The sequence below is a fragment of the Corvus cornix genome, chromosome 3 (assembly GCF_000738735.6).
Source record: "Corvus cornix cornix isolate S_Up_H32 chromosome 3, ASM73873v5, whole genome shotgun sequence".
Lineage (NCBI taxonomy): Eukaryota > Metazoa > Chordata > Aves > Passeriformes > Corvidae > Corvus > Corvus cornix.
In genome coordinates, this window is record NC_047056.1 from 86,750,504 (window position 1) to 86,756,503 (window position 6,000).

The 6,000-nt window shown below is 39.5% G+C and overlaps 1 long non-coding RNA gene across 1 annotated transcript in view; it reads left to right on the forward strand.

Moving 5' to 3' along the window:
* LOC109144713 overlaps positions 1-4,602 on the forward strand; it is a 28,184-nt gene extending 23,582 nt beyond the window's left edge. Inside the window, exon 3 of the long non-coding RNA XR_002045625.3 lies at positions 24-4,602. This is a non-coding gene — a long non-coding RNA (uncharacterized LOC109144713). The remainder of the gene's footprint in view (positions 1-23) is intronic.
* The last annotated feature ends 1,398 nt before the right edge of the window (positions 4,603-6,000 follow it).

Here is a 6,000-nt window from a genome sequence, read left to right on the forward strand (position 1 = left end):
TTTAATGTTTTTCTTTCCATTAGTGGGTAACATGGTGTACTTCAGTTCTCCTATCAAGCTGAACATGTCTACTATTGCACCTGTTTCCAGTGGTCACTTGGTACTTTGAATGACTTTAAATGGGTAACAAGCAAACTAACAGGAAGTAATCTTATCCTCAAGTTGATCAAGAAAATTAAAAACAAAAACAAAAGAAAAACTAAAAAAACCCCAAACCATCAAACAAGAAAAACAACCAAAACCCAAAACCCACAACCCAAAACAGCATATAATGATAACCAGAAAATTTGTGGTAAGAATTTGCCTTGTTGGAAATGGTAACTTTAAGAAGCTATGGAAGGGAAGATTGAGTTTTTAATGCAAATCACTGAACTACAGTAATCTGAAGGTGAAATTTGCAGTGGTTGTATCTAAACTATAGAATATTATCCGAGCTAAATCTAATAGTGTTCTCCAGTCATGTTCTGATGGTCTCTAATCATGTTCTGACCCTACATTTGGAATTCATAAACTCCAGGTCATCTTCTTCTTCTATATGAGCAAACCTCAGTTCCTATGAAAGGAGAAGTCTGATGGAAAGGCTGTTCTGGCACATCCAGCTTACCCCCAAAATAAATAACCAGGCAAGTAATAGTCAGAGGCAAACAGCAGTGCAGGCAGTAAGTTTAACTTTCTTCACTGGCATCACATGGACTCTGAACAATTACTTTAGATTACTTCTGTGACACTAAAGCTAAGTGGGATATATTCTATAAATAGATGCTTGGTTTGTACCTAGCTCAAGATACTGGATCACTTATTTAAGATTCAGTTGTCCATCTGTATACTATCTTTCATCTTCATGCTACTACCTATTTGAGACAAAATGCACCTAATTGCATATTAACATAGTACATGGAAGAATCAGGTCTCAGTCTTGATAAGGGCCATGGTGAACAACAGTTCTAAGAGTGGTTAACCAAATGTAAGCGAATATTAACAAAGTTTACATTTTGAATTACCACATAGCCCACCAAAAATCTCATCTTCAAAATGCAAGTTTCTATTAGCAAGAAATTCAACAACACACCAGACAGCTGAATTCTTGTTCTGCCATTTTGTAAAAAGTTTTACCTGCCAAGATTTATTTACATGTATAGCTTAAAACCTCCTGGAGACACTGTTTTTCTTTCTAATGAATCAGAAGACACTTAACATATACTGCCCTATGAGTCAAGACTGGTTCTCCTTTTTGTCCTTCTGACTTGCAGAGTACAGATTAACTTGACTTTGCTCTTTAAAAGACTAGAGTAAAACTGATAAAGAGTGATGGTCTGTGATTTACTTTGACATCAGAGAGGAATATGTGCATTTTTAAATGCTCTAGTGATGATTCATCTAACTTTAGATTAATAATACCTTGCATATTGCAAGCTATTAGACATTTGAAACCAGTAAGATATCTGTGAAACAATTCTCCACTACAAAATAAAATCTTAAATGTAACTTAGATTCTGTCTAGTCATTCAAATTATGTTTCTGCACTGAGGCTCCTGAAGGTTCCATTAAGGTTCTGCTTCACCTAATAATCTCATGCTATGTATTAAACATCATTTAATTGTAGCTCTTTTGCAGTTTGCTTGCTCCAGTTATGGTATTAAGAATATTTCTTTCTTTATATGTAGGAAATGTACTATACAAGTAGAGAAAAGGTTTGATAAGACATGCAATAACATACAGTTCTGCAAAACTAATACATACTAGGCAATTTGGTAGATAAAGAACAGAAGCAGCTGTTCTGTGCACAGATATAAAATACTGGAAGCATGGCTTTTGGAAAATTATTTCATGCCTTAAATACCATGTCAAACAGCCAACAAGTTTGTGAATAGGGGTCAATCCCATTGACATGTATTGCTAGATTACCAAAAGTCTTTTGACAGGGAAATAACTCAAAAAAACTTTAGACGAGAATAGAAGTTCTTGCATGATTAAGAGACGGAAATTAGAATGTAAAGATAAATGATCAATTTTCATAGTGGTCAGAGTTCACAGGGAAGATCCCCAACAAACTGTGCAAGATATGCTGATGTGACCTTTGACAAATTTTCTGATGTTATCGCATTATTCATTTTAGCAACTACAAAGACAGTCTGTGAATAATCATGAAAAGTTCTTACAATACTGGTGGGAAATAAAGTAATTAAACCAAAATACATAAATAAATAAATATATCACATTGCATAAAAAATTATGTGTTCTGAGCTGATCATTGTGACTCAATCTGAAATCTAGGGATTAAAGTAAATTGTTCCATATAAACATCTGCTCAGTATTTGGTAGCAGTAGAAAGCAAGCAAACAATCATACTGTTAAGAATTATTTGAAAGTAATGGACAACTACTATACTAGACTGTAAAGAATTGGGTCACAATATGAATGTACATGCTGGATTCCTAAATTTCAAAAAAAGTGTATTAAAATAGAAAGCTTCAGAAAAAGAGAAATAAAGGCAGTGCATGAAAACAGTCTCTGAAGGAATGACTAAGCCACAGCTAAATAAATTTGGGCTCTTCATTATTAATAAAATATGCGCAAAGGAGAACTGACAGAGGTTTATAGGGTCAAGAGGGACATGAAAATTATGGGCAAGAGGGTAAAGAGGGTAGGGATTGATTTTCCATTTTTTTTTCCAACACAAGATTAAAGGCACATTAGAGCAAGCCAGGAGGACACTGGCTCAAACAGAAGGACATGGTGCTTCAAGCAATGGGTTGTCAAGCTGTCTTCACTCTAGGAAACTGTACCTGTTAATAGTTTAACAAGTTGGACAGAGACTGACTATTAATGGAAGAAAAATCGCAGAACTTCTAAGTTTGGGAAGAATCCCTGGGTATTATTTAAACATCCTTGCTCAATCATGGTTGACTACCATAGGTTGCTCAGGACTATGTCTCCACTGATGAAGCCTCCACAACTTGTTTGGGCAATCTGATCCTGTGTTTGATCCCCCTCACAGTATTTTCTTTTTCTTATGCTTAAATGCAATTACCTGTATTTCAATATGTGACCACTGTGCGTTGTCCTGTCACTAAACAACTCTGGATGCAGTCTGGAGCCATTTTTTTTACCTCCTCCCACCAAGTATTAACACACATTGATAAGAAGATATACAAATGACATCTATCTTAGACCAGCTGAGTACATGAGGGAACAGCCCACCCTGGCAGTATTACTTGTGATTCTGATGCGCAATAACCCCATAGTGCTAACAGGAAGACAAAAGTTCTCTTAGCACTCTGCCCAAGAATTTCTCTACAGGCTACAGAACAAGCTTGATTCATTTATCCAAACGTCAATGTTAATAGGCATTTGGAATGTTATAGGATATTAGAGATATCAGGAAAGCTAACAAACATGACTTGGAATTGATGGGAGAACTGTTCCTTTGTGAAGCAGAACCTGAAGGCCAGGCACAGTGTTTTAGGTATCTCAAATGTGATTAGACAACTGTGTGTGGCCTGCCAAGTCATCACAGATGAGTTCATCCCCAATTTATGTGTTTTCTGGCATCAATCCTTGTCTTTAATAATACTTATTTTATATTACCTATTTTACATGTTGTAAAATAAAATATATACTGTGTTAAAAAATACCCTGTTTATTATCTTGACTGCTGAAGCAACAGAGTCATTGGTAACAGGAAACTGTATAATTGAAAGTCTTCTAAATTCTTTGGAGTAGTACTTGCTTCTTTCTGGATAAAAATGTCCAGAAAAATAATTTGTGTTATTGTTAAGGTCTTTCTTCTAGCTTAGACTGGCACACAAGTTTCAACCTATACCTGTATGACAGTTAATTCAGAAGAAACAATTCAATAGTTCAATACTTCTGTCACCAATGCAGACTTCAACAGTTATCAGTCAGACTCATGGAATGAAAAACTGTGTCCACTGTGATGCTGATAGATTAGATTGCAATTATGATTTTTTTTATAAGAGTGACTTCTATTTCATCAAGGTAAGGACTGCTAGATTTTTTGTGTAATTACTAGTATTTTATTTGTTTTTCTTTTATCTTCAAGTACATGTTTTCAATCCAGACATAAAACATACCAACATTCTGGATATTTTTGTTTCGTATTTGTCAAATATAACACAATAACATAGTATGATTTGTTAAGATCTCCAGATACACCTAACAACAGCAAGAATAATGCAAATAAAATACTAGTAATATATTAAGATCATGTTTATTTAATTTCCTTTTCTGCATTACCTCAATACCTCTCTGCACATAACCTTTCACTTTTAGGAACTACAAAATGGTTTTATGAAGTGCTATAGGGTCACGGTGTTGAACAAAACCACCTTAGTTTGCAGACAAATGAAAAATTCCATTCTGCTTTGTAAAGAGTAATCTGGATATCCTTGAATTCAATGCCAATTCCTGATCGTCTATATGCATAAATTAAGTTTACATTTACTTGCTTTGAGTCAGTTCATAAAATAGCTCAGACTAACCACAGATGATTTCAGTTACATTTGTTATTCTTTCTGTAATGCAGTGAGAATATAAAAAGACAAAAAAAGTGTTGGGGTCTCCTCCCCTGCCGTGTAGCCCTGGGAGAGGGGCCCTGAGGGCACAGACACGGGGTTTCCCTGCCCCTGCTCAGCCTCGTTCCCATTGGTTGGTTTGTGTTCCCTGCGCGGGCAGAAGGACCCTTGGTCCCGTGACTGGAGCAGTTCCTCGGCAGAGCTCCGGCCATGCGGCTGGAGAAATAAACATCTCTCTGAAACAGCTATCAAGAATCTGTCTGTCCATATATATTTCCTTTTCCACGGGACTCCTGGTTTGATATATGCGTGTTGCAGGATCCCCACTGCAACAAATGGTGGAGAATTGAGAGCAGAACGATCCCCGATCCCTAAGCGACTGATTTGTGTGAGTAAACCCTGGAAACTTTGGATTCCTCTTCTTGGTTTTGCTTTGCTATTCCATATCTAAACTATGGAGGAACCGTGGGAAGACTCTTGGCTCTCAGAGCCGCATATGGACATTTATCTTAAACTTAAAATGATTCTTGAACAACGATTTGTAAATTTTAGCTTGATTCAAGCTCAAAAAGAACTGAAACACTTCCTGGCATGGTTGTTTAAGAACTTTTTCTATGTTTCTTGGGATTTAATTCTTACGAAGGGCTTTTGGAAAACCGTTTGGACACAGTTAATACTGGAGTCAAAATATATGCCGATGGAAGAATATTTTCGTGAATATTATTTAGTTACCGAGACTGTTGAGCAATGTCAGCTGTGTCCTGGCGAAGGGAAGCCTGGCGCAGGGACCGTGCGGCCCAGGCCACGTGCACCGAGCGCTCTGCGAGCAGCAGCGAGGCAGTTCCCGCGCGCGGGCAGAGCCACGCGAGCCGCAGTGTCGGCGGCGGAGCGAGGCGCAGCGGGAGTGGTGGGACGCGGCGGTGCCCGCACGGCCCCGCGCAGCGCGTGGTGGAGCGAGCCCCGTGAACGCCCGACCGAGAGGGGCGGCGTGCGGGCGGCGGCTGGCGGCGGTGGCGGTGGAGCGGAGCCGCGCCCAGCCGAGACGTGCGCTGGAGCAGGGCACGGGGGGGTCATCGCTCGGGGGCCCGGCCGAGACGTGGGTGCAGCGCCTGGAAGTAGCAGCGAAGCTGCGACCAGAGGAGGCGACGCACGGAGAACTGAGCAGTGTGGCCCGGCCCGGCCCGCGCAGCCCCGAATGCGACCCCAGGAAGAGCGCGCAGGCACGAGCAGCCCCGACAATTCCAACACGGGAGCGACCGAAAGAGAGGGCAAAGACGCAGCGAGACAGAAAACAGCACCCACTCGGAAAAAGGAAAAGATCATAGTAACTAAGACCTTAGGGGTAGTAAAATGGTATAATGTTAAGCAAAATTATGGTTTTATAACAAGGTGTGGCAACCAGCAAGACATATTCGTGCATAGAACTGCCATTAAAAAGAATAACCCTGAAAAATGCATCCCAAGC